Source organism: Macadamia integrifolia, unplaced genomic scaffold, assembly GCF_013358625.1.
Source record: "Macadamia integrifolia cultivar HAES 741 unplaced genomic scaffold, SCU_Mint_v3 scaffold725, whole genome shotgun sequence".
NCBI lineage: Eukaryota > Viridiplantae > Streptophyta > Magnoliopsida > Proteales > Proteaceae > Macadamia > Macadamia integrifolia.
Window position 1 is genome coordinate 142,268 of NW_024870526.1, and position 10,271 is coordinate 152,538.

At 42.5% G+C, this 10,271-nt stretch overlaps 1 long non-coding RNA gene across 1 annotated transcript; it reads left to right on the forward strand.

Annotated features, from left to right (window-relative positions):
* Nucleotides 1-236: 236 nt before the first annotated feature.
* On the forward strand, nucleotides 237-1,901 carry LOC122069826. The gene is made up of 5 exons (XR_006137547.1): nucleotides 237-571; nucleotides 642-803; nucleotides 871-1,208; nucleotides 1,285-1,649; nucleotides 1,726-1,901. It is a non-coding gene; the product is annotated as an uncharacterized LOC122069826 (long non-coding RNA).
* The last annotated feature ends 8,370 nt before the right edge of the window (nucleotides 1,902-10,271 follow it).

Genomic DNA, 10,271 nt, shown 5'->3' on the forward strand with positions numbered 1-10,271 from the left:
GCCATTCGAACATGGTTTGGGCATGGTATAAGATACTTCCCCCAAAGTAAAGGAGATGGTTGACTCATCTTGCCTGAGTCGATTAGCTTTCACAGAGACCCAAAAATTTAGTCTGGCATTGGTTGGGGCGTTGATGGAGCGATGGTGGCCGAGTACCCACTCTTTTCATTTTCCTATTGGCTAGATCACCATCACGCCCCTGTACTTCTATGCCTTGACAGGCATACCATTTTGGGGGAGACCCTTGACCCTTCCTAAGACTTTGATAGCCAGGGAGTTTGCAGACTAGACAAGCATTGGTATTATGGATGATTAGACATGTATCTGCCTTAGTGAGATTAGTGCATGTTGGTGGAGCACTAGCCTGGGGGTAAATCCCGGGAACATTGTACAAGTGACCCGCTCTTTCCTATTATTTGCTGTGGGTTAATGTTTGTTCAGTGATCTCCGAGGAGGGGTGGATATTCACCTGGTAGCCTTCTTTCCAAGGAGGGGTGCATACCTTTTGCAGACCCCAGACCTATTATCATATGGAGACCGAGGTCTCAAGGGAGCGGGCTACATCCTCCAGGTAATTTTTCATTCTTGTACTCATTTCTCTTCATTTGGTTGCATTTACTTACTTTGATCTTTTAAATCAGCCCTGGTGCTTTGAGCATCTGGAGATTACAGCTCCCAGACTAAGGGATCCTCGCGCATTGCCTTTTCCCATAGTCACGAGATGGGGAAATAGTCGGGCACTTAGGGGCCGGTGCTATCCTCCAGGGACCACTGCTCGTTCTCTTCTGAACGGTCTTACAGAGGTATGCCACATTTTTCATTAAATTTCCTTCTGTCCTATGTTGTACTTATTTCTTCTTGGATTTGCAGGTCACTTGGAGGCTGTTCCAACCTCTCACATTCCCAAACCCTGATGAAGTCTCTTTGGCTAGATATCTATTTGAGTATCGGATCCTATTCAGGGGCATATGGGGCCATGCCTAGTACTTGGGGAGAGAGTTGTACCCCAGGGGTCTAATTTCGAGGCATGCCTCTCTCCCTATCTCCCTCCTCCCACTATGCATTGTCCAGAGTGCATTCCTGTGGACCAGATTGAGAGGTCGGCTGATGGAGTATGGGATGATTCATTCCTTGATCTAGATAGGGACTACAAAACCTTCCTTAAGGAGGAGACAGTATGCACCCCTCTAGGCCTTGATGGCCTAGTGGTATGTTTCCCTTTCTTGAGTATCTCCTTCATGCTTCAATTTCTTTTTGCCTTGGTCTTGACTGATGTTCTTTCAGGGGAGAACATGACGTGTAGATCTTTCTACAGTTTAGTCACACGTCAGTGCTGCTGGTCCATCACAAACTGGACTCTCTACTAGTGCGGGTGGGTCTCTCAGGATAGCCACCATCCCCTTCTATGGCTTCCCTGGTTGGTGCTATCCTAACGTGGCCAATCCTAGCCTCCCTCATCTCCTGGAGTGGAGAACAGATGTAGATGCTTCCCTTAGGCTGCCGATTCCTTATGACTATGTAAGTATCTGACCATCCCTCAATTGGCTTTCGACCTCCTTTGATTGATATGCTCTTCCTAAGGTGTCTCGGAGGTCTATTATGAGATCAGGAAGATGCGTCATGGCTTGTGTGAGGCGATGATCGCCAAGGTATTTTCTATCTCTTTTTCTATTTTCCCTTCTTCTTTCACTACTTTTCTTCTTGATCTTCTCCTATATTTCTTAGGATGGAAGGATTGTCACCTGGAGAGCCAAGTTAGCTCCTACCAGCAGGAGAATGCCCAACAGCATGCACTGATTCAAGATTTAACCCAGAGGCTAGAGAATACTAGACTGGCATCCCTGAGCTCCTCGTCATTCCATGAGGGTGACTCAGAGTACGGTTCAGATGATGACTTTGGTTCTTAGAGACCTGTTCTTGTAGTTCCTGTAGGTAAAAACACATATATATCTTTTCTCTGTCTTTTTCCCTTCCCTTGTTTGTTCACCTCTCTTTTTATTATTTTAGTATGTTATGAATGGAAACCTATCTTTGGCACAAATAAAATTTTCCTTTTATTTATGGTTTGGAATGTTTTGGCATAATTAGTTCCATAACTCAAGTCTTCAATAGAACAGTCAGGATAACACGAAAAATCCAAGTATCTCTTCATTTTACTACCAAGTGAATTACAAGAAAATAACTTTCCTACCATAAACGGGATAGATAGGTAACAATATAGGGAGACAATTCTTGGGGTGGGTGAAAGTTCATCAACTCTCCTGGGTCCTCTTCCTCCAATCCATACTGTCGGCTGATGTAGGTAGGTAGGTAAAAGGATGTATGAGTCAATCCCATCAACCTGACATAGTTGTGTCCAGGGCTCTTCATTAGGAAATCTTCATGCGGCCACCCTAGACATCTCCATATGATATCCTGTGTAGTCCTTTCTTGTAAGTACTTCTCCCAATTAGTGATAAGCTTGAATTCTGAAACCTCCCTCTTATCCTGGTAGCTAAGAATTTTGAGTTGGCTCTCTTTTAATGGCCTGGTCAACTTCAGTTTATTGAGGAGCCAAATCTGAAGAATGGTAGGACTTCCCTGATAATGATCTAGTTCGAATCTATGGCTATGGATCATGTCATCAAATCCCTTGAGCGTTCTGTAAGGACCGTAGGAATGAGGTCACCTCATTTCTTCAACTGCTTTACTACTTCTATCAAAATAAGCAGTGCCCCACGTCCGAGAGTTCGGAGAACATAATGAGCTATTATGCAAAGTAGATAAGCGTTATATGATCTCTGTTGATAAATTCCTCCCATTAATAGATATTGGGCAAAGATCTGGGCCACCTTTAGAATGTCAATCTTCCCATATCTAAAGAATTGCTTCTCTTCTTTCTCTTTCCCTTCGAAGAAGTCTTGAATTTTCTCTGAGTAATCTTTCTTCAAAGATGGTTGGATTAACCTGCCTTTGGGTGGGGATAGCATACAAACTCGAAATTCTTCGAGAGTTGGGTAGATCTCAACTAATTCAAACCAAAACACATGCAGATTGGCATCCCAGTATTGAGGCACTTGCCGTAGTAATTGGTGATGTAATTTTACACACCCAATCCGACTGAGCATCGGTACATTCATTGATTTTAGCAGTCCTAGTACCCTTATGTTTATGTTTAAGGTCCATTTTCTCAACATTTCATCCAATGAGCCCATACCTTTTCCTACAACCGTCACAAATAAAAGGAGATGTGATGATTTATCAAAGCATTACTCATTAACTATTGACACAACCAAGCCTTTACCATTATTGCATCAAGCTCTCTCTTTTTTTTTTTTTTTTTGACTAATCAAGGATGGGGAATAAACTGGCCCTGATAAACTGGTGCCGAGTGGCGATTTTTTTTTTAGGGGATGAAATCTTGGATAAGAGTTTGACGGACCATAGGTGAATGACAGATACCTAATGGTCTTGCATGCCAGATGGTGATTCTTGGGGGACACAAACTATGAATATCTTTTAAGATACTTTGATTATTAATTGAGGAACCAATTTATTGGCTTGAGTTGGTTGAGACCGCACTTGCACATGACAAGTTGCCTACGTATCCCTCGAAAGGAATTGGGTCTAACATAGTTCAAGCTATTCACCCTTCAGACATAGTATTTCTTGAGTTGATCCATCTTGACCAGTTCGGGTATTTCTTCACCGTTGTGGTCTATGAGTTTTATAGTTTTGTCGGGTAGAATCTGTTTGACAGTGAATGGGCCACTCTAGTTGGGCCTGAATTTTCCTCTTGGGTCATGAATTGGGGCCCTTTGTTCTTGAAGAATAAGCTCACCCTCTTTTATATGGCGGGGCTTCACATTCTTGTTAAAGGCCCTAGCCATTCTCAGTTGGTATTTCTTCAAATTATCCATGGCTTTTATATGCCTTTCATCGAGAAAGTTGAGCTCGTTATGTCTGGCCTTCACCCACACTCCTTTAGGTAGCTGACTATCAAGAAGTAACCTTAGGGATGGTACTAAAATTTCCACGGGTAGAACCGCCCATATACCAAAGAGAAAGGGGTTGCCCCTGTCAAGGATCGAATAGAAGTCTGATATGCCCATAAGGCAAGGGGTAACTTATAAGCCCAATCCTTAGTATTTCAACCATTTTTTGTAGGATGACCTGGATGCTTTTGTTGGCTGCTTCTACTGCTCCATTGGTTTATGGCCTACAAGTGGTAGAGCAATATCTTCCGATACCAAACTTTGTACAAAGTTTATCGATTTTGCCCCAGAAATGGGATGGGATCTCTGATCCAATATTAACTCTTGAGGCACTCCATATCGGCTAATGATGTTTTCTTGGATGAATTTTGCCATCTTAGTAGATGTAAGTACTACGTATGATAGAGTTTCTACCCACTTGGTGAAATAGTCAGCTCTCAGAAGCCAAATTTTGTGAGAGGTGAAGATTGTTGGAGACTGCTCAATCCTGTTTCTATGAAGTCCATGTTTTTCATCCTATTAAGGGATGCCATCCTGGTGCCTTAGTCACATCTTTGACCACCTTCACGGACCTTCCCATTGCTGTTGATTTGTTGATTTGGGCACAGTACATGCAAACCATCATTCTTTGTACTATTCTTTGCTTCGCATAAGTGCTTCTTCCTTTGAAAGGCCTGGGCTTGAGCTCATATAACTCCTGAGCTCGTGGCTTTTGTAGAAAGGAACAAATGTAACCTTTTAGATCCGTGTGAAGTTGTAGACTCCAGATGAGTCTTATCTTCTTTTCCCATTCCCTCTCCAAGAGCACTTGGGGACTTGGCAATTTCTTTGACCGGATCAATGTTGTGGGGTTGTTAGAGGAGAACCCATCTTCAATAAGTACTACTTCCACTATTCCAGTGATGCAACTGTTTTGATCATTTCCTTCAGCTAGCATTTGTTGTTGTTTTATCTCATGAGTTATCCAGTCGAACTCATCTTGAAAGAATACTTCAAACCCTTGTTGCATCTTCGTAGTGGTTTCATCAAACCATGGCTCAACATTTCCACAAAAGGGAAAATCTTCTCCTTCCCTTATGAAGTACCCATTGAGAGTGGGGTAATAAGAGGTGGATATTTTTCTAGTCATCTTTAGTACCTTTTTCCCTTTACTGCCATTCTTGCTCCTTAGTCTGGGGGTTTGAGGAATGTACCCAAGGCCTCTTTCCTATGTTGACCATCGGAGTAGGTAATTTTGAAACACCCTGATGGTACTTTCCTAATCCCATCCCTGGAAAGTATTGCATGTTCCTCATCATTTGATTCACCAGAGGGCTCCATATAGCTTCATAGTTAGCCAAAATCTTTTCATTTGGCATTTCCTTGGTGAGTGTTGCACAAGTTTCTTCTATTTCGAAACCACTAAGTTGAACTTCCTGGTCTTGTTCTTCTCCATTTTCAATGTTGGCTATGGTATTAAATATTTTGAGATCTCCGGCTACTGTAATCACATTTCCTTTATGAATGAATTTTATTTTCTGATGGAGACTAGAGGACACTGCCTTTTCCTGATGTAACCAAGGCCTTCCCAAAAGCATATCAAAAGATGCTAGTATATCAATAATTTGAAAATCAATATCAGACTTCACTGGGCCAATTACTACAACGATGGTGAGATGCCAAGGATTTTTCTCTTAGTGTTGTCATATGCCTATATGGTTTAGGTTGATGGTGTCATCTCTTCCAAGTTGATGCCAATACTCCTTGCCGATCTCAAGGGTAGAACATTCAAAGCAGACCCATTGTCAACGAGTACCTGGGGAACTACCTTGTCCAAACATTCTATCATAATGTGTAGAGATTTATTGTGCTGGGATCCTTTGGGGAGTTCAGAGTCTGAGAACATCAATGATTGTACCGCATATGTTGCCCTTACTATGTGCGAGAGGTGTATCGGATCTATCTCGATTGGCACTTGCACATTGGTGAGAGACTTCAGGACTGCTTCGCGATGTGTGGGGGAGGCCGTCAACAATCCCCAAATTGAGATATTATCTTGGGACTTCTTGAGCTTAGCCAAGACTAGATTCTCCAATTTTTTCTTCAAGCCACTAGTTTCTGCCCCACTAGTTCTTGATTGTTCTATGGCTAGGGCCTTGCCCTTGTAGTCTCTTCCACTCTGAGTTTCCATTACATTGGCAGGTTTCTTCACGATGATCTTTGTGGGATAACCATCTTTATCATCACTATTTGTTATGGTAATTATCCCTACCATGTGGTCATCTTCTTCCTCAGATTCTTCTTCACTACTTGGGGTAGGAGGTCGAGGTCCTCCATAAATGTCCATAGCACTGGCTCGTACTATCTTGACTGCCTTAGAAAACTGTGCAACTACTGTATCTATCATTTCTGTGAGTGTGGAATGTCCCCCTATTTTCTCAAGGATTATGCTCAATGTAGCATTGTTCACTGATGGCTACTTCTCCTAACATTCGGTCAATTCCATCGACCTAGAGTTTTATGTCAACCAGACGATTATAGACAGAAGCCACGTGTTTTGCTATAAGATTTGCTTCACCTTCAACAGTGATCTCATACCCTTCACTGTCTTCTAAATCTGATGCTAGATCTCCCCCTTCCATGTGAATCGTGAGTGCTGGATGAATAGCATCTGTGGGATAAATCGTTGGGTCATCTTCGCCAATTGCATATGTAGAATATCCTCCCAGATGCCTGGGTGAGTAGTACCTTGATTCATCATCATCATCATTGTGCCAAGGCCCCCGGTAGTCATCCCAATCTGGGTATTCATCATCTTCTTGAGAATCAGAGTCATCTTTATCATTCTCATCCTCACTTTCTTCTTCATCGTCATCGTCATCGTCATCATCCTCTTCTTCGCTGATTTTACACTCACTTGGCTCTTCATCAGATTCTTCTTAACCATCAAATTCCCCCACATCCAAATGTTCGTAGTATTCAGAGCGTATGGATCAGAAAATTTCCATAGGGCCAGACTTAGTTTCATTGGCTTGAAGACGGATTAGGCCAGACTCATCATCATCTGTGTCACTCCCGATGTGGATTAGGGAGGTGTTCTCTTTAATTCACTCTCCTACTGACAATGCTATCACTGCTTTGAGGAGATCATCTATGACTTCTTCAATCTTCTCTGGATTATCCTTTTGAGACATGGTTGGTTGAATTAGAGAAGTGGGATCACCTTCCTGACCTTCTCCTAAAGCATTCACTGATCCTGTTGATGAGGTCATCTTTGGGGAGTCTAGTAGTGCGAGCATATCCTTCCAATTGTATCCGTCCATCCATCCATCCTTTGGGTTATACATCGATCCTTAAGAATGAGATTGGTATGAGGGTGATGACGGGTATGAGGTGGCGTGATATGAAGGTGATATGACTGAAGAAATGGGATATTGTGATGAAGATAGGGGTGATATGATGACGAGCTCCTTTCTCCTTGATGGTGTGGTGAAGGTTGAGGATATGGTGGAGGTTGGTAATATGATGGAGGTTGGTAATATGGTGAAGGTTATAGAAATGCTGGAGGATGGAGATGGCCTGCGGTGGATTTTTCTGTTGATGAGGAAGGATGGATAGCTTTCTCATAAGCCCTAGCCTTTTGACTCATGGATCTCCTGTAAGCATGAGCTTTTATGTGATTCTTCCAAGCCCAGGGTGCAATGAGTTGAGTAGAATTACTCTCTATTGCTTCTTCATCTAAATTGTTTACATGGTCATAAAATATGGGATGACAAAAGTATTTATGCATCTGATACATGTGAATAGCCCTTCGAAAGGAATCGCACTCCTTTTGACAAGCATCTTTGATGAAACCACGGATATGCCTTACCAATTCCAGAGGGAGAGACAATCTCTGCATAAGCTGGAATTTCTCCTGCCATTCAACATGCCTCTCTTCTTGGTATTTCTTGGCATCCCTGATAAAATGGGTGGATCATAGAACTTAGGATCCCAATTTTTCCAATCCATCATTGTTGCCAACATGTTGACGGTTCCATGATCCGGGAGAGGATTAGTATTGACATTAGGAGATTGCTTCACCTTGGCTTCAATGGTCCCATTGTCCACCAAGTCCTGGATCGCATGTTGTAGACCCATACATCATTCAGTATTGTGCCCCTTCTGAGTGTGATAAGCACAATATTCATGATCTTTGTACTTAGCTGGGGTAGGGTTGCTGATTACTATTGGAGCCACTGTCCCTAGCAATCCTTGTTTTTTTAACTTTTTATATACTGATGTCACGGGCATTCCCAAATCAGTAGACTGCCTTCTTGGATGAGGAGCCTTCTGGGAGGGTGCATCTGCTTGTATCATGAATGGCTATGAAGAGGTGATAGGAGAGACTGACTACTGAACCGCACGTACCATATTGGTTTTGGGACCCTTTCCCCATCCAACTCTAGTGTTCTTGCCTGCCTCTTAGGAGGATCCTTAGTATTGAGCTTCCCTTAGAATTCTGTTTTCTATATGTGTACCGGTGGTTATCAAGGCATCAAAAGTTTGCAGATGTTGATAGTAAAGGACATCATAATAAGGTTTTGACAGGTTTTCAATCAACATTTCTAGTTGCTCTGCTTCTGAAGGATGATCTGCCATCTTGGTGGCCTTATCCCTAAACCTCATCAAGAAGGCTATGAATCCTTCTCTAGGCTATTGTCTCAATGTCTCAAGCTCTTGAAGTTTCACATCCACCTCGGTGTTGTAAGAGTATTGCTTAGTAAAGGCTTTCACCACCATTGTCCAATTCTGGGTTTGGAAAGACTCCAACTGGGTGAGCCACCTTAGTGCTGGTCCTGATAGGGTTAACATGAATGCTTGTCCCATCTAGTTGTCTACAAGTTGCCATAATGTGGTGATGCTGAGGAAGACTTTGAGAAGAGCCTTGGGGTCCCCTGATCCATCAAACCTTTCGGTTTGCCATTTGAACTTCTCAAGATCCTTGCCCCGGAAAAGAAACTCATTTCATCATAATCAATTACTTGGCTTTCTAAGCCTTTACCTGCTCGGAGTATATTTTCCAATTTTTCTAATTTCTCTCTGACTTTTCTTTCTCTCTTCGTCTCTAGAGTTCCATCCGGATGTGTGCTACAAACTCCTCTTCCTTATTTCAATCGCTACCCTAGGAAGAGGGACTCTAGAATAGGCTCCCCGTTGAACATTTGGATGGATAGGTGAAGCTTCTCTTTGACCGGTTAGCCTAAATTGCTTTGGTTCTCCTGAGTCAACTCGGGAAGAATTCCCACAATGACCTATAGGTCTGTTCTTATCCAACTCTCCAGTGGCTTGTGCTAGTTCAGTCCTGGGAGGGTTCTGGAGTGTATGCAGTATCTGAGCTATTCCTCTCTTAACCTTGGCCTTTTCTATCTGCAAGGCCTCTATGGGGTGGACACAGGCTTGCTCAGGTGATTCAAGGTCATAGGGATCCATATGAATTGGGTTGTAATCACTTGGCGGTAGACAATCTCGGAGAGGCGACAGAGGTGACATTGGACTCAAGTTTGCTTATGCTTTTAAGTCAACCAACCTGAATACCCCAGGCAAAGGCATCAAGCTAGTTATCAAGTCTATAGTTGAGTCTGTTGTTTATGATTCTATGTCAATCTCCCCTCTTGAGGAGAGTCTAGAGTCCTTGTATGTCGAGTCTGTTACTGCTTCTCTCATGAATGAAATTTCTGATTCTGAGTACAACTTGCCTCCTTTTTCTAATGATGATCTTAATAAATACCAAGAATTAATAAAACAATACAAACTAAAGAAAGCCCAACCAATCTGTGAGGATACTCTAGTTATTAATCGAGGAACCGACCAATGTATTTGAGAGGTAAAAATTGGTACTACCCTTGATGACGAAGAAGCAGAATAGATGATTAGTCTTCTGAAGGAATTTGTCGAGGTCTTTTCTTGGTCTTATGAGGATACACCCGGAATCGACCCCAACATCGTGTAACATCGATTTCCAACCTACCCTAGGGCAAAGCTGATAAAATTGAAGCTCTGAAGAATGTGGTAGGAATGGAGTAAGAAAATCAGAGAAGAAGTTGTGAAGCAATGGAATGCAGGGTTTTTACAAGTAGTGAAGTACCCCTAATGGTTGGCCAACATCGTGCCAGTACTATAGAAAGATGGCAAGGTACGAATATGCGTAGACTTCTGAGATCTTAACGAAGTGAGCCCTAAAGATGACTTTCCATTACCTCACATTGATGTATTGGTGGATAACATGGCAGGGCATACTTTGTTATCATTTATGGATGGATTCTTGGGATACAACCA